General features: G+C 34.3%; 1 pseudogene across 1 annotated transcript in view; it reads right to left on the reverse strand.

Annotated features, from left to right (window-relative positions):
- LOC149531687 (lysine--tRNA ligase-like) overlaps nucleotides 1-12,445 on the reverse strand; it is a 62,523-nt pseudogene extending 50,078 nt beyond the window's left edge. Inside the window, exons 1-2 of the transcript XR_016359132.1 lie at nucleotides 12,107-12,445; nucleotides 11,615-11,700 (exon numbers count right to left, since the gene is read on the reverse strand). The product of XR_016359132.1 is annotated as a lysine--tRNA ligase-like (transcript). The remainder of the gene's footprint in view (nucleotides 1-11,614; nucleotides 11,701-12,106) is intronic.
- Between the last annotated feature and the right edge of the window lie 7,100 nt (nucleotides 12,446-19,545).

Raw genomic sequence — 19,545 nt, forward strand, 5'->3', positions numbered from 1 at the left:
ATCTTGACAATAGTTCCTGCAAGATTGTAACCTTCTTCAAGTTATAGGTCAGATTTCAGATCTGCCACCTTACAACCAATCCAATAAGGTTCTCCCCGATCCAATCTGCAATAAAGAACTCGCTCTAATACAACCTGACACAGGGAAAATGAAAGGAAGGGAACGAGGTGGAATAAACTCAACTTGAACCTTCCAATAAACCCCTCCTCAGAGTTACACACAGAAGCATCATACAGAAATTCAATTAAACAACAGCGAACACGAGGCCAGAAGCAGCATATTCATAGGTGTAATTATTTAACATTGCATACAAAACAGCAGCACGCCCGACTGTGAGGCCTTCCAGGTTGCAGCCTTATACACAATAAGAATTACAATTTAGAGTCCAAGCTTGCATCTTCAATCTTCTAGTCTTTCTCTAGGAATGCTACCTTCCTACATCTAAGGCACAAGTCTGCTAGTCAAGCATTTAATTACAATTTAGGTCCAGCCTTAAGGAGTAAATCAAAACCCAAGCAAAGGAGAACATAAGATCACACGCACTTAAGGGGTCCACAAGTGTGTTAGGAGTTGGGCCCAAAATGCGCAAGACGCCACGCAAGCATAGGAAATCGTGCCAAATGAAACGGCATGCCTTGCTGGAAGAAAACTGTTTGAAACAAAGATCGCAAAGAACGACACAAAACTTGAGAGATATAAAACATTAGAACTTGCGCACTTAGAACAAGGATCTAGGATAGGTCTTCAACATGACATCAACTGCCCACAACATGAAACCAGAAGTAGCAACAGCTACTCCGCGAACAGCAGACTAGTACAAAAAATAAGAAATACTTTTACTTGATACAAGATTGCTCAAAGACCCAAGATGCTCCTACATTAGACACCTGGGATTAATAAAGAACTGGTGTCCACATTAGGCATCCCTAATAGTCTGACTTGAATCATAAAAATCCAACTCAGCTTGTGTAATCCATGAATTGTCTTCAGCGGGCTTATCTTTCCACTGAACTAGGTATTCCATGCAATCTTTTCCTCTCATACTCTTGTTTATTCTACTATTCAAGATCATCTCAATGCTATTTGTCTTGTTCTTAGGATAATCCAAGTTGTCTGTCGATTCATCATCTAATTCAAAATACTCAAAGGTATCTACAATGTTGAATATAGGTGAAATATCCATGTCTTCTTATAATTGAACTTCAAAAGCATTTCCACTGTCAAACTTTCTCAGAATCTTACAAAGACCAAACTTCTTCAACTTCAACTCGTTGTAACTACCAATTGGAAACTTGTTCTTCTTCAAATGGATCATAACTTCATCTCCAACCTCAAAATATTTGTCTCTTCCTCTTATCTACTTTTTGTTTATATCTCAAATTACTGTCCTCCAAATTCCCTTTTACTTCATCATGCAATGTCTTCATAAAATTTGTGAATTCATTAGCTTCACCACTTATTTTTGTCTCAGTAGGTAAATCTCTTCACTGTGTGGTTCTCTTAGGATGCAATCCAGTAACAATTTCAAAGGGTGTCCTCTTAGTGCTTCTATTTGAAGAATTATTATATGCAAACTCTGCTTGTACCAAAACCAAATCCCAATTAGCAAGCTTATCTTCTATTGAATACTAAGGATCACTTGCAGATGTAATAGCATTGCCATGCTTTTTGGTATGTGTATTTCAAATGCAACCTCCTCTTAGATTTATATTGAGAGTAGGCCATGAATAGACATGTCCCTTCATGGGACATGTCTATTCATTAATCAGATAAATAATATAATAAAAAAATTAATCATATATATATATATATATATAAAACAATAACCTTATATCTCAAATATAAATAACACGGATATATAACAAGTTTATCTGACTAAAGCTATAAGCATTAGCACTCTGTCTTAGCTTAGAAGGATATCCACATAAGAATAATATTACTTCAACGTAATATTACAAATAACAATTTTGAGGATATCTCAAAACATTTCCACCATTTGATATCACATTCAATATCAAGAATATTGGTCTCCCAGAATATCATTGATATTCACCAAGTACTCAAAAAGTTTTAAGGTTTGATATCACATATGATATCAAGAGTATTGACCTCCGAGAATATCAATGATATTCATCAAATACTCAGAATAAGGTTTGATATCACATTTGATATCAAGAGTATTGGCCTCCCAGTATATCAATGATATTCGCCAAATACTCAAAATAATGATATCAAGTGTATTGGCCTCCCAGAATATCAATGATATTCGCCAAATACTCAAAATAAGGTTCGATATCACATCTGATAACAAGAGTATTGGCCTCTTCGAATATCAATGATATTCGCCAAATACTCTTTGAGTGATGGCCTCCCAAAATGTTGAGATGCAAGACATTCACCATATACTCGATTTGTTTGATCTCATAATACAAGTTATTGTAAGCTCGTCACCTTACAATAACTTCTGCAAATACAAGTGACATCATTTGGAAGTCGTCACTTCCTCATGATGTAGGCAAGGGGTAGGCCCATTAAAATCATAGTCATAAGGTATATTCATGAATCACAGTCCTCTTGACTACTATAATTTATTTGATCGCTAAATAATCAATCTCAACATGGTTGACTCCATCTGAATCAATATGGTCGAGATCACCGAAGGTTGACTTAATCATAGCCTATATATGCTCCCTCTCTTTCAAGGTTGCCTCTAATGAAATGTCAGTCTCCTTCTGAATCTCAATCTCTCTCTTTTTCCTGCAAGGACATTCTCGAAGGAAAAGATCAAGGCACATGGCTCTTATAGTATATACAAAATACAAATAAGATAGAGACTTCATTGATTAAATTACATAATCAAGGATAATAAATAATTATGTATAATAATATAAGATCAGTCCAATGCAATATAGATAAATGTCTTATTTGATGATACACTTTAATCTATAGTAACCTATATTCATAAGAGATTATATTACCATCTTGTTGCACATCAATTAATCCTCTTACATTCAATAAAGTCAAATCATTAAATTGAAGGAGATTTTTATATTTTCATTTATTGAAATAAGATAACACATCTTACCTTTCGTTCTCTCATAATGAATCTCTTTATATTTGTCAGGTTACTAAATATCATATTTGACTGAATGTATATATATAAATACATATATACAAATATGTATCTATATATATTTCTATACATCAATTATTTCTTTCTATTTGTCAATGTCAAATTGTTTAATCTGATTAGTGAATTAAAATATTATCCTTAAATATTTGCATCTACATATGTTTTCATATTTAATTATATACTTACATATATCTATAACATATCCATAATGTAAGGAACTTGAAACAATATAAAAAAAGACTTTAAATAATACACCCCATACTTTCATTGATGGGATCGGGACCCGGTGTCCTAAACAACCTCCCTGATATGTCTCAGTGCTAAACTGGCTTGTCTTACTTGCAGTGTGTGACCCTTGCCAACCACATGGCTTGTTGCGCTTGGATCTTGCAACGCTATAAAAAGATCACCTTATTTTTTTTGTGAATCGTTGTGTCTTTTTCCGTCACCTTAGATACGAGGCATTGACTGATAAGTGTCCTTTGTTTCTATTCGTTGGCAAGGAGAATTGCTATCAATGTTAGTGTGGTTATCTTGCAATAATGTATGCGCACACTAAAAATGTTCTTTTAAACTCCACGTTTGATCCTCGACAATATGTAAGGCACACTAACTAAACTTTGTTTGCCATCCTTTTATTTGTTACCAATCAACACTAGTTGATGTTGGGTCAAGCTCAGAGCTATCCAATCTACTTACCCGAAAAGCCTATACTTGGCCAGGTTCATTTTGACAATGTTGTGGCCATGTCGTCCTACTCTATAATACCCATTAATCCTTTGGAGCTATTTTTTTTAGATGGATGATTAAAGACCATTCAAATTTATTTTCCTGTATCCATTCCACGTCAAGGAGCTTTATGTGTCTAGCCGCTGCTAGTAGCATACATGGTCTGAATGGAAGTCAAACTTATTGACAATCAATCTGACAGTAAGCATTCTTCATTAAAGAATGTCCATACTCGTTGTCCGATGTGTGCCACATAATCTTTAGATTCTATGTTCATTTTGGTTGCTCTGCGCAAGTTGTTAATTCCTTGTAACTTTGACAAAACAAGTGTTCTGATTTTCAGATCAGTCTGATCTAGATGCATGAGTTCCCCTAAGTATTGGTCACTAGAACATATTGTCCCCTCTAGACAGATTGGCATTTTCTTTGTGGCTTTTATAAGCCTTCTTATTTACTAATGTGGTTAGTTACTAACTATTAGTAATCTTGGAATGGGCACCAATCTTGAGGAAACAACTATGTTGTTAAATAGGCCAACCTAGAGAGGGACATGTCCATTCAATGAACATGCCCCTTGAGTTAGGTATAAGGGGGGCCAAATTGCAGATTAGAAGACACACCGAAATCTATAATTTTTCTCTTCTAGCAATCTGCCCGATTAAAATCACCTATACAATTGTAAATATTTGCAGAAGATCCATGACCTTAACACAAGTGGTATAAGTACCACGGGTTTCTTAGGAAACTCTTCCAATGGATATTCTCCATCCTCCCTCACCTTCTAGATGTCCTCCTTCACTGGTGCCTTCTTATTATACAGAGTATGATCCCTTTATTATACTCTTCATTTTGTTTACATCTGCAATTAGGCTCTGATAACACGTTGAATCCCGAGGATCACTTGCAAATGTAATAGCACTACCATGCTTTTTGGTATGTGTGTTTCAAATGCAACCTCTTAGATTTATGTTGAGAGTGGGGCACAAATAGACATGTCCCTTCATGCAACATGTCTATTCATGAATCAGATAAATAATAGAATAAAAAAATTAATCATATATATATATATAACCTTATATCTCAAATATATTAAAAAAACACATATATAATAGATTTATCCTATTGAAGCTACAAGCATTAAAATCTCCAACTAAACATCTCAACAAATTACCCAAACTCTTGTTCACAACCTTAGTTTGCCCATCTGTTTGTGGTTGAAATGTAGAACTAAACTTCAGCCCATTATTCATCTTCTTCCAAAGTGTCTTCCAAAAATAACCAATAAACTTAGTATCTCTGTTTAAAACAATATTTTTAGGCAAACCTTTCAATCTTATTACCTACTTAAAGAATAATTCATCCGTATGTACTACATCAAATGTCTTCTTACAAGGTATGAAATGAACCATCTTTTAAAATTTGTCAACTACTACAAAAATAGAATCATTACCTCTTGGAGTTCTAGACAAACCAAGAACAAAGTTCATACTGATGTCTTCCCAAGACTTATCAGGTTCAGGCAATAGTTAAAAAAATCCCAAATTCTAATTAGTTCCTTTTGTTTGACAAACTCTGCAACTCCTAACCATTGTTCGCACAACCTTATAGATATGCGGCCAAAAGAATCTACCAAAAATCAACTTTATTGTCTTATCAAACCCAAAATGTCTAGCAAGTCTGCCACTATGCTTCTCCTTCATGATGTTCTCTCTCATAGATCCTCTGGGGATGCACAACTAAATTCCCTTAACATATCTTCCTAAATGAAATAATCAATCCACTTATCACTTATCATCTGTTCTTTACAAACTTTCCAAGGATCTACAAAATCAAGATCAATTTCATACAAATACTTCAAATCATCAAAGCCACATACTTAACTCTCATCTCTGTCAATAAATTCCTTCTACTTACTGCATCAACAAAATATTTGACTGTCCACTCTTATGTTTCAAAGAGAAAGAGAAGTTCTGCAAAAACTTAACCCACTTCATATGTCTCTAATTCAACTTATTCTAACCCCCCAAACACTACAAAGCTTTATGGAAATTATACAACACAAAATCTTTAGGCATCAAATAATGTCTCCATTTCTTCAAAGCTTGAATAATAGCAACGAAGTCTTGATCATAAATTGAATATTTTCTTTTAGCATCATTCAACTTCTCACTAAAGAAAGCTACAAGTTTTCCCTCTTGACTCAAAACAACTCCAATAGCACTTCCACTAGCATCACAATGAACTTGAAAGACTTTACTAAGGCAATTCTCCAATCTTTTGTCTCAATGGTTCAAAGCTCTTCTATGCTCCATGTGTCCACTTGAAATCCTTATTATCTCCACTGATAGTCTCAGTCATAATATTGCAAATAGAACTGAATTTGTTTATGAACTTCCTATAGAAATTTGTCAACCCATGAAATGATCTTACCTCTCTAACATTCTCTGGTGTAGGCCAATCAAGAATAAGTTTTAGCTTTTCAAGATCCATCTTCAAACCATCCATTGAAATAACAAAACCAAGGTACACAATCTCTTTCTTCGTAAATGAACATTTCTTCAAATTAATCAGCAAATCTCCTTCAATTTCTGCAATATTTGTTTGGCATTGTTTCTTTCATTCAAAATGTAAAATTGCAATTATGTTATCACATGCCAATGATATCATTGAAGGACACATACCAAATGAAGATTATAAAATAGTTGAGGTAAATATCCTTTATAAAAGCATAAACTATCTTTCATCCTGTTCAAAAATGAAGGTTAACACTATTAAAGAGTTTCATGGCAGCCTCATAGCAGGATGTAGAAAGGACATAAGAAAAAATATTCTTGGAAGGGACATGAGAAAGACATAGTTAAGCAAGTCTAAGAATGTACGAAATGCCCAAAAAATAAAGCAAACACACGCAGTCGAATTACTTCAACCCTTACCAATATCAAGCCACAAATGGTAGAGCATCTTCATGGACTTCATAGTAAACCTTCCCAAAGTACCAGGAAAGATTGTATACATGTAGCGATGGATTGATTAACCAAATACACACTTCACAGCCAAATCTATAGAATATAGAGCACCTCAAGTTACAGAGGATTTTTTCCAAAGTGTTCAGGTTACATAGGTTTCCACGAAACATTGTTATCGACAAAGGTAGCCGATTCTTTAGCATGTTTTGGCAGGAATTTTTACATTTGGCAAGCACTAAATTGACACCAAGCTCAAGTTATCATCCTCAACCCGATGGACAAACAAAAATAGTTAATACAAGGATAGAAGGATATTTGAGGAATTACATTACAAGTCAACTGAATGCATCAGTAAAGTGGCTACACCTTGGTGAGTACTATTACAATACTACACACCATCTATGCATTGGAATGAGCCCATTCAAGGCATTATATAGTTATGAAGCCGATTCTTTTTGGAGTTTGATTCTTCCAAAAAGTAAGGTACCAGGAGCTGGTCATTTTGAACAAACAAAACATGAACATTATGAGAGTTACTAGAGATAACCTACACCATGCACAAAACCAGCATAGAACCAAACTGAACAAGCATTTGAGTTTGGGGAATTGGGTTTTCTTGAGGTTACAACCCTATTTACAGTTGTCAATAAAACCTAGTGGCGCATAAAAATTTAAGCCATGATTCTATGGGACCTACAAAGATTTAAGAAAAATTGGTGGGGTAGCTTGTGAAATCAAGTTACACGATAACAGTTGGTGCAGGAACACCTAGCCATCATATAACTACATGAGATCATAATGGAAATTTTAATGATCTATGTTAATTCTTATATGTTGCAACGTCATTTCATGTAATGGAATCCAATTGAAAAGAAAAGTTGTAACAAAAATGTAATGTTGTCCATATTGTCATAGTTGAGGTCCCAATTGATTTAATATGTCAAGAGTTGTAAAATAACCCTTGAAAGGGTAAAGACCATGTACAAGGTTATTAAATGGTCATTTGGATATGTCTTGAAGGTTTATGCAAAGTCATGGCATCACATTTGTAAAAAGTCTCAAAAGTTATCAAGAAGATAAAGAGTTGCAAAAAATGCAGCAATGCAAAATTGCATTAAAATTGTAAAAGGAAGTCCAAACGTCAAGGGTGGCATTTGTAAGGTCTAAATTGACGAAGAAACTATAAAATTCATTGTAAGGTCGAACCAAGCAAGAAAGGGAAGAAAAGTTAAGATCTTTTGGAGCACTTTGTACTTGTTATTTTGATTGGTTTTTCTAGTTCTTTTATCATTTCCAGCCTCTGTACGGCCATGTACAGCCTGGAAACGATGTATTATTGATATGGTTAAGTAGGAAAATGAATAATCCTTCTATTTCTTTTGGTTTGAGTTAATTTCATGCAGATTTGAGAAAGTTGTGAGCATTCTATGGATAATAATTTTCAGATTTTCAGAATACAATCATATTGAAGCAATGTTTACGATTACTTAATGGATCTTAAAGGGATGAACCTTATATTTCTGGAAACAGGGATGAATGAGCTTTCTAATGCAATTGTTTTGATATGTTTTTGTTAAGTTTTGTAAAAGTTATGACAGTTTTAGTGAAAACAGGTTTTTAACCCTCTTCAATGGAATCACAGAAAAATAGGTCTCGGTGTAGAGACCATAACTTTGGATTCTACCGTTGGATGTTTCTGAGTTTTGGATATGTTGCTGGGGACCAAACTGTGCCTAAATTGGATGGTTGGATTGAATAAATAAGATTGGGTTTGAAAGTTGTGAATCTCTGTGTGTAGATCTATCTAGAATGGCATAATTGAAGAATATATTTTCAAGATTGATTTGTTTTTGATAATGGTAATTTGATTGATGTTGTATTGGGAAACATATATTAATGTCTCTATAATATTGAAGACATTGTGTTGATGATTGAACTCTATGGTTTATTAGGGGATCTTTGTTGGAATCCCATGAAGCTCTGCATCAACAGTAGGATCCACATGTCTACTATGTATCATGGCTAAAGAAATACTTGGCCAACAAATTAATCCATGTAAAGAATTACCCCTACTTGATGATGAGGGTAAACTCGTCCTAAAACCAAAAAGGGTCCTCAACATGAGGGAGAATAAGTGGAGAAATAAGACCAATTTAGAATATCTCATTAAATAGAAAGGCTTGCTTGAGGTAAAATGCAACTTGGGAAGGAGCAAATATTTTTTAGCACCCAAACCTTAAATTGCTCAAGGACAAGCATAATTAGGAGTGGCAGACTGTAATAGCCCTTACTTGTACTAAGTATTTAATAAATAAACCAATTCACGGAATATATTAATTAAATATATATTTTATCCAACATCAATGTGTCATTAATAGAATAACTAAATAAGTAAAATAAATATTAAATGATTATATTGTATATCTATATATATTCAAATAAACAAATAATTTTTAATTATATAAAGCTAATAATTATTAGATACTAAATAATAATTAATAAATAGATAACTATCTATATCGTCAACACTGGGTATATATATCGTTGACAATAGCAATGAGACTCTTGCACAGTCTGATGACTCTGCAAGGCCACATAGGAGGTAGACCGTGCAAACACAATTATTCTAGAGAGTTAATAAAAATGAAACAAATGCAATTCAATTGCTGATGTGAACGACACTATTGATATTCATTAAGGAAATCGTAATTGATATTACCCAAGTAATCAATAATCTAAATCGGTTGTAGTACAATGATAAGAGCACTCTAATATCGACTAATATAGATTTAGTAAGAAGATCATGTTGGCAAGTGAATCCAAGGCGATTGTACAGATTTTGTCATTGATGGCAATATACATCATTGGTATAGTCACCAGTGTTGGTAATAAGTTTTAGTATGTCAAGAATGTGAAAAATGCATGAGTACGGGAAAGGAATATAGAGCACAGTTGGGCAGTCTCATTCAGTGACGACAAAGGATTTTCTCAGATGGGTCTATAACTTCTAGAAGATAGTTGGTGTTAGTATGTGATGCACTGAGTTACAATGGTGTAAATTGGCACGTGTTTGAGAAGAAAATGTTACAGGACAGTTTTGTTGATCGGGCAATTTGGCTTAGTAAATTGAATTGACTTGGCAATTCAATTACTCGGCATTATTGGGCCGACATATCAGGACTTCTCTTGGATGGCACAGTTTAATATTGTATATCGATGAGTGTATGAACACGTTTTGTAAAGCCTTCTCAAAGATAACTAGAATAGAAAATCAAGTGGTATAAAGGAAAGCAATTTGTATCTGAGAATATGAGATACAAATGTAATACTATTGTGATGTGCCAGCCTTGATGCTGGATGTCAAAACAGAGAAGATGTGAACTTCATTGGAACTAATCAAGTATTGAGATGCTATGTATAGTTCAAGCTTTTGATATAATACTTTATTGTATTGGACAGTGGGTCCTTGAAAGTGGCTATAACCTTCATCCTCAAGCAGTGAACTCCCTTTTTGTTCTCTCAACTCCTAACAGGGTTGCAGACCTTTAACAGAATCTAGTTTCTTAATAGGTTCAGTCTACTAACAGGGACATTTTCAGATTGGTGCATTATCTTGTGAGTTCAATCCCCATTGGGGTTTTCCCTTGCCCAAGGTTTCCTCGAGAACAAATCATGGTGTAATGAATTCTCTTGTTGTATATGCTTTACTTTCATGCTTTGTCATTTCCGTTATTGTAAGGTATTGTGGTGAAAAGTTTAATTTGATTAAAAGTGTTGCAACACTGATTCCCCCCGCCAGTGTTGATTGATCCGAACAGGCCAAGCTGTTAGCATGATAACGGAACAGTGCGATCCAAATACAGCAGTACCATTTGATATTAATGTGGCTAGTAATCATTTAATAGCAGTCTCTCACACACATACATATACACACAATTAATCTGAATTGTTAATGAAACTATAACATATAATTAGACTCAGATGCTATTATAGCTTGACTTATGAGAGGGGAAAGAGGGGCAGTCTAAATCCAATAGGGTAGCTCCCAAGATAGGGTAGGGATTAGCGTTATCTTTAGCCCTGAGGGCTTAATCCCAAAACAGGTTCAAGGCTGAATCTATAAACTTTTAGGGAGCCTATCAATGGTCTTTAACCACTTCGGGAACTGCCTCCAATGTCTTATCCCTTCTCGAGAATTGAAGGATTATTAGTTCTGTCCCATAATATACATTAAAAAATGGTCAATTTTATAATTCATTGCCAATTTCATATGTTGTATGACTATAAACAATATTTGCTAAATTATCTTAAATGAAAATCTAGTAGTGACTGCGCTTTCACTTAGCAGGCGACATTACAGTTCCCTGGTGGGTATGTTATATATACCTTCATATGGTTTTTTGTCATTATTTACTCCAGCTTTCTTTAAATAAACCATATGGCAAATATGCCTGATAAAAATATACAAGTCAATAAAAACCATTGTGTATTGAACCATGTTGAAAAAATACATACTAGAGTACGAATCTGTGGCTTACAAAAACAAAATGGGCTGTGCAACTGAATGCATATAAATGAGATTCTGTCATCGTTCCTTTAATTGAAAATGTAAAAAGCTGTGATTGTAATACTCCTATCACATTTAATGTCACTAAAGCAGAAACCTTACTTTATTGTTGTCTAAAATTTTCACATAGGCACAGAAAGTTTATTGCATTGATGAAAATTCAACCAAAATATTGGCCTCAATAAAATGTGACTCAATTAACTAAGGAGAACCACACACCTGGAAATCCAAGAATGCCAACAATATCACCACGCTTTACACCAGCATGGAGCTTAACAAATTGAGCCTCTTCCATTCCTGAATTCCTGAAAACAGTAACACGTTATGTGTGTCAATACAAAATGAAGGGGTATATCCAATGCTAAGATGAATTCGAAGATAGAAATTTTAATTTCAAGATTGAATTCACAATCAATCAATTACTTGAAAAAAATATTGAACAAAAAATCAATGCTGATTAAAATATGAGAAATCCCATATGTGGAATCTCCAATATCTTTGAGATGAAATAGATTAACCATAGATGAACTAGAATATGGTCAAACTAAAATTTTCTAGGACATAAGAACCCGGACCATTATTTGTGTAAACATAATCACAAAAACTTATTCATTCCAATAAACTCTGGTTGACTTTTCAGCAATACATTTGGCACATCAAATTTGTGAAGGACAAAGCAATCTGATAATACAAGACTCAATATCACTGTACAGATAAGAGCTTGGATACAGCGCCCTAGCAAGGTGGAGGCGGAAGGGGAAGCAGAAGCAGATGGGCAAGGATGCTGATTCTGATCTGAACTGTGCATCCACAGCATATCCAGAGGCTCCTCTCGGGGAGCATCCATAGGGCACCCAGGCACTTCCGCTAGCATCTGCAGGTCCCATTTGGCAAAAACGTGATTTTCAAACAAAATACAATTTAAAGCTCATTCAAACATGTGCATAACATATTTAATTCCTTTTTTGTTTCAAAACCCTAAAACAGCCATGTAGGGGTCATTCATTCATTTTTCATCTCATTTTGTTTGCAGCTAGGCTCTCTCTTCTCATTTTCTCTCTTCTCATTTGGGCTCCAATTTGGCATTTTGAAGATGAGGTGATTATTCTCGAAGAGGATTGTTTATGGAGTGCGAGATAGCTTCCACATAGGAGTTGTAAGCATCTAAGGTAAGCATTTTATCCCATTCTTGAGCCCTTCAATGAATTTTTTGAGATCTTGATGAATTCTTTGAAGTTTAGGAAGAATTTTTTCTCTTTTTTTTCTTTTTTTTTTAAATATTTTTGTATCATTTTCTCGCACTTGTATGCTTGATGTTCATTTTTTTTTTTTTCCTAATTTAAATTTATTGAATTTCTTATTATAGCAAGAAATTAGATTGTATTGTGCATGAATGGCTGCCACGAGTAGTCAAAGTTCAATGGGAGAACAAGGAGTTGATAGTTTAAAAATTGATGTAGGATCTACATTATGGAGACATACCACAAGATTATCATAGGTTTTAGGAGGTGGCTCATTTCTTTCAAAGTGTAATGTTTGAAGTAGCAAAAGCAAACCATTCAATAGCTCATATTCCCAAGTCAAACTTCACTTTATGGGTTTTGCTGGCCAAGGAATGGGAATGTGCAAAGGCAAAGATGGCAAGGGGATGTCTAATGCACAAATAGCAAGATGTATAAAAGAACAAGAAGTTGTTGAAAAATTGGCTAAAAGATCAAAAAAAAAGTTTTTAACCAAAAAGAAAAAAAATGTAAATACACACTAGACCAATTCTATCCTCAATACATCCATTCTTGCAAGTACGTGTCCCACAAGAAGAAGAGGACAAAAATTACCCCCTGTAAACGAGATCCATTAGACACAACATTTAAGATGGAGGCAAGAGAGATCGTTGATCAAGCCATTGCACATTGCCTCTATGCCAATGGTCTTCCTTTCAACTTGGTGAGATAACATATTGGAAGAATATGGTGGAAGCCATCAATAAAGAACTGACTACCATCCTATTACAAAAAGAGAAGACTTCTCTAGAGAGATCTCTTCAACCAATTGGAAATTCTTCGAAAACAATAGGTGTTTCTATTGTGTTTAATGGATGGAAAGATACAAGAAATGACCACTAATTAATGTGAATGTAATGTCCCCCAAAGGGCCTTAAGAGTCATAAGTAACCTCTATGAGTAGGCATTATTGAATTGCATTCTCTAGGAGAACTCTAAGGTGAAAGCCCTTGTTCAACCCACTGCAAGTAGGTATGGTCAAAAACCCTCTACGAGTAGGCACAGTGGAAGTCCTGTGTGCAACTCCATGACTTTAATTTTATGCTCCTATAAAGTAACTATGGTGAATAATGTTACGCTGAGATAACATTGCTTTCTATGCGATGAAAATTTATTATTGACATATTTCATTGCAGCTATTTATGCCTGCCATACTAAAGATCTCTCTTTTGCTAAGAGGGAGCATTGAAGATTGTACTTGCAATAGAGATCTTTATCTCTGATTTTGCCATATGTTAAAATTGGGACAATACCTTTGTATTGTGTCATCAGCTAAAGGAGACATTTATGTTGTTATTAAGTGAGCACAATGTGGCATTGAACATGTGCTAGGCATACAAAATGCTAAGTCATGTGTTTGGAAAAGTGAAGAGACTTTCTTTTTGAAATTGAAGAGACCTTGAGTTGTGATATAAAGAGTCTCTCTATTCAATATATATATGTGATTGTTTTCTGTATATGGCATCAAGTTGAAAGCATTGTATTTAAACATCTATGATTAATAAAAGAGATATTTCTCTAGTGTGGTTGGGTTTTTCCCTTTATTTGGAGGGGTTTTTTTTGGTAAGTCATTGTCGTTTGTACCTATTTTATTTATCATTGTTTTTTAGCAAAACATTAACACCTTGCACCTCCTTGCATATTCTTTATCTCTGAATTACTATAGCGGAAAAAAACATGCTATGCTAGATAGAGTAGCTTCGTATGCGTATGAAGAAGTTGCTAATGGTTGCTACAGAGCTTTTGAAAGACTTCCAAGAAAATGAAATGCACAAAAAAGTAGGGCTAAAATTTGGCTTATTTACCACCAAGGCAAAACTTAGTTCAATTACAATAGAAGACCAAAATGACATGGGACCTATCACATGGTGGTACCTCTATGTCAACCATTTAAGAATCTACAACTTCTTGCAATCAAGATCCTCTCACAAGTACACTTTTATAGTTTTTGTTTCTTTAATTTTCTTTTCAGTTGAATGTTTAATTCTGTTAACACTATAAGTTCTTATGTTGTTGAACGGAATTGAAGTACAAACTTATTTATCCGCTCAGTGAAGCCTAATTAGTTGGGCTCAAAAAAAGCGGACTTGTTTTACATTCATACAAAATTGCATCTTTTGTTACATAAGGAGAATCACTACAACAAAGGGGAATCCAAGCTTTGGGATATAGCCCTTGAGTGTGCCAACTTGGATGCAGTGTTTAAGGATCTTACAACAATCATAGATGATGATGTTATGATGATGATGATATAATTATGACACATTGTGCATCTAGCATAAATGAAACTGTTTTGGGTTCAAAGAAGCAGTTGGAGATAATGAGGATGTGAATTTTCTTGAGAATCCTTACAATTCTAAATATTATTAGTGAATCTTGATTGATAAACATTAAATCATGAACTAATTTTTTATTTTGTAATTGTAATGATTTCTTGATTTGCATTGGAATTGTGAACATAGATGTATATGAAATGGCTTATTACTTATTTCAATTTGAATATTTGTGAACTATCATATTACAAATATATTGATCAATGGTGAAGTACCATACAATCAAATGATTTAATTTTGTAGATTTCTTGCATTTCTTTCCGTAAATAAATATTTATGTAATATATATATATATATATATATATATATATATATATATATATATATATATATATATATATATATATATATATATATATATATATATAAGGCTTGGATAACATTTCAACGCTTTGTAATCAAGTATGGAAGCCGAAGACCTATGTGCCTCAATTCCCTTACCTTGCAATTTAGCATATCTACATTTTATCACTCTTTGTGCCATTATTGTTTTTTTGGTTTTAATGCTTTCATTTTTTGGGCTTGCTTTATTGCCTATCTTTGTGCCTTTGTATGTCTTGTGTCGCTTGGGTCTCCTTTCCGCATATTGGTATACCCTTATTCTGCCATTATTCTCCCACCATAGATCACTCGTGGGAGATTTGATGGCTGAAATCACGAATGATAGCAGAGGAGGAGATAAATCTGTTGAAATGATAAATGAGGATGGGAATATAAACAATGTTAGCGCTCAAGATGTTTTGCAGAGTAAGGCAAAGGATGAAATTGTGATGCTGTCTTACAAGATCATTGTTACTAAGGAACAAAGGGCTTCTTGCCCGCCTTTTGCTTGGTTTTGTGGGAAAGTTTGTAAAATCTTTGCAGATGGAAGTCGAAACGATGAAACCCTCGATCAATGGAAGTGGACTCAGAGGTGGAGGACATGTCACAATTGGTGAGTGTGTAGTCGAGGAGGAAGGTAAGTCTTTTTCCCATGAACCGAAGAGCCTTTCTCTCTCACCGAATAAGGATATGGTAATAGCCATTAGGGCAGAACAATCACATTTAAAAAATGTTGCAGTGTTTGTTACTTGTTTGGATAAGGAATTTTTACCCTCCAGTAAGTTTTTTGATAAATGGATACCTAATGTTTGGGGAAAGAAATTTGGAATTCATGTCTCATTTTGTAAAACGATTCAAAATGCCTTTTTGTGCTTTTTGTTAAAAACCACAATATGCAGGAAAGGATTCTTAATAAGAAATTTTGGAATGTGAGTAAATCCCTCTTTTGAGCCTTCCTTTGGTCTCCTATTGGAAATGTAGAGGTTCTGATGAATGGATACCTAATGTTTGAGGAAAGAAACTTGGAATTCATGTCTCATTTTGTAAAATGATTCAAAATGGGCTTTTGTGCTTTTTGTTAAAAACCACAATATGCAAGAAAGAATTCTTAATAAGAAATTTTGGAATGTGAGTATATCCCTCTTTTGAGCCTTCCTTTGGTCTCCTATTGGAAATGTAGAGGTCTCTGCTAGGGCTTCACCTAATTGGGTTGAAATCAAAAAATTGGATGTGGAATTTTGGTCCTTTATTCACCAATTGTCAATGCCTATCAGCTCTATTTTGCAGATTGAACAGACTAAAACTACCCTTCTTCATTTGAATGCTAGGGTCTTGGTTGCTCTTGAACCAAGAATTTTATTTACAGATGTTATAACTCTTTCCATTGATTCTAAAGTTTTTCATGGAGTATATCTCGACTTGTTAATTTAGGTGCTTGTTTTCATTGCAAAAGGAATGGGCATGCTAGGAAAGATTGCCCAAATTTAATTAGAACTCAGATATCAAATTTTGATGTTTCAAAGGGTAATGTTAGTAAAGTTCCTATTGTTGGAAAAAAAAGAATTAAAAAAGCACATTCTTTTAACACTTAATCTAATTTTGTGCCTATTGAGCCACATAGATCTCATAGTAATAAGGGTGCTTCTCCTCCCCTTGAAGAAGAATTTGTTACAGTTGCCAATGATCCCTTGTATGATTTAGAGCTTATTCCTCCTCTCAATAACGTCATTTTTGGCTCTGAGGTCATCCCTATTGTTCCCAATCGATTACAATCCATTATTTGCCAAAAAGAAAATGTTGAGCAAATGCCTTTGGTTGAAACCCATACTAAACTTAATGCCCAACAACTAGCACTTAATACTCTAACTCAAAGGAAAAAGATGGTTAAAATTGCCAACCGATCTTTGACTAGGAAGAATATGCATTTGGATAATTCGAAGCCTACAGGGATGGAGATATCTCCTGAGAAGAAGAAAGATCCCCCCTTTGTTGAAGTCACTAATAAAAGAAGTAAAAAAAGGAAAAGACATGATAATTCAAAGCTTCACTAGTTCTAATGGTTTTAAGAATAAACAAGGAGATATCTCTGATTGTTTTAACAAATTGTATAATAATCGTAAAAACATCTCTAAAAACCATGAACATGATCAACATCCATAGCTGGAATGTTAGATGATTAGAGATGGTTGATAGAAAATATATTGTTAGAAGATGGTGTAATAAAGTTAAACAAAAGCATTTCCTTTGCCTTCAAGAAATTAAAGTGGTTGGCTTTCAGGCTCATACCATTTTGAAAATGCTATGGGACCAAGCTACTGCCTTCTATACTAATCATGAAAGAGGTAGGTGGGGTGGCTATATTAGTTGGACCAAACTGTGCTGATTTTATTGTGAATAGAGGGGTCTCTCCTTGTCACAGAGCTCTTTGGATTGTGATTAGTAAGAATGGACTAACTTTTGGGATTTGCAACTTTTATGCACCTAAATTACAGAGATAGAGCTTCATTATGGGAATGGGCCATAACTAATTTACCCAACACCCACTGGATAATTTTTATTGGTGGCTTCAACATGGTTGAGTGTAGAGAAGATAAAAGAGGTGGTAACTGCTTTAGTTGGAAAGGTAATGAATTATTCTTTTGGAATAAATTCAAGAGAAGATTTAATGTTCTAGACCCTATAGAAAGAAGGAAAGCGAACTTCCAAGACATTTGGTACACTTGGTGTAGTAACCAAAAAGGGTCTCATAGGGTCTACTGTAGACTTGATAGAATCTATGTTGAATCTACTTTCTTTTATTTTCAATCTGAACTTGGTCACTCTCCCATTGTCGTTAATCGTGCTTCTCTCTTAGATCATTTCCCTATTTCTGCTATGATTTGTGTTCAAGATGGGGAGCCAGCTCCTAGGATGTCTTCTTGCAGATCCTCTAAGTTAAATCTATCTCTTCTTAAGGATTAGGATACACCTGGTGCACTTCAACATGTGACCTCTCTAGTTAAAATGACTAGTTTAAACACCTCACCTAGAGAAATTTGGGATGAGTTGGTTGAATCATGGCAAAAAATCTTTCAAATAATTGGAAATAAGAGAAGCATGATATGAGTATTGAAGAAACAAGGGCTCAAGCTATCTTAACATATTGGAAAAGGAACTCCAAGTCAGGATTGAGGACATAGAGTTGGAGACTACTGTGATTAAGACCAAAAAATCGTTGAGAAAGATCCAAAATTATAAGATATAAGGACACAAGACTAGATCCAAATTGAATTGGACCCTTGAAGGAGATATCAGATTTAAATTTATTTTTTAATATCATTAAAGGAAAGAATGGGAGGGAGCTTATTGAAAGTATTCATATCAATGATCAATATACTTCTGACTCAGAAACAATGAAATCAGCTTTCATTGAGTACTCCTCTTAGCTTCTTTCTTCTCAAATGACTTCCGTTAATTATGAGGCTCTTTATAATTGTCTTCATTTGATTCCTATAAAGTCACAGATGATGACTCTATTAGACTCATAAACTTATCACTTTGGAAGAGATTAAATGGGCTATTAACTCCCTAGCCAACAACAAATCTCCAGGATTTGATGGACTTCCTACAAAGTTCTACAAATCCAATATAATTTGGAATCTAGTGACCTCTTGGCATTATATCAAGACTCCATCAATAGAAGATCTTTAGGTGGGAAGATTAATAAAGGAATAATTAAGTTGATCCCAAAAGATGGTGACAAATCTCAAATTAAGAATTGGAGATCGATTACATTGTTAAACATTTCCTATAAAATCATTACAAAGTTGCTAGCCAAAAGAAGTGAGAATATGCTTGATAGGTTGATATCAGTCACACAAACAGGATTCATTAGTGGAAGATAAATTTTGGAGAACTTAATAACAAGTTGGAAAGCAATGCGTTGGGCTCATAAGAGCAATCAAAATGTGGCAATGATCCTACTTGATTTTGAAAAAGGCTATGACAAAATAGAGTGGCCATTTGTTATTGGAATGCTGAAAGCATTTGGTTTTCCTGATTATTTTTGCAGTTGGATTGAGGTATTGTTTAAAGATTTTTCTACAGTAATTGATGTGAATGGCGATCTCACTAATCCCATCCCACTTGGGAAATCAATTATACAAGGTTTCCCTATTGCCCCTTCCCTCTTTGTGATAGCAGCTCGTGCTCTATTATATACCCTTAGAGACCCCTT

This window comes from Cupressus sempervirens, chromosome 11, assembly GCF_028749045.1.
Source record: "Cupressus sempervirens isolate cs-2001-9-10 chromosome 11, ASM2874904v1, whole genome shotgun sequence".
NCBI lineage: Eukaryota > Viridiplantae > Streptophyta > Pinopsida > Cupressales > Cupressaceae > Cupressus > Cupressus sempervirens.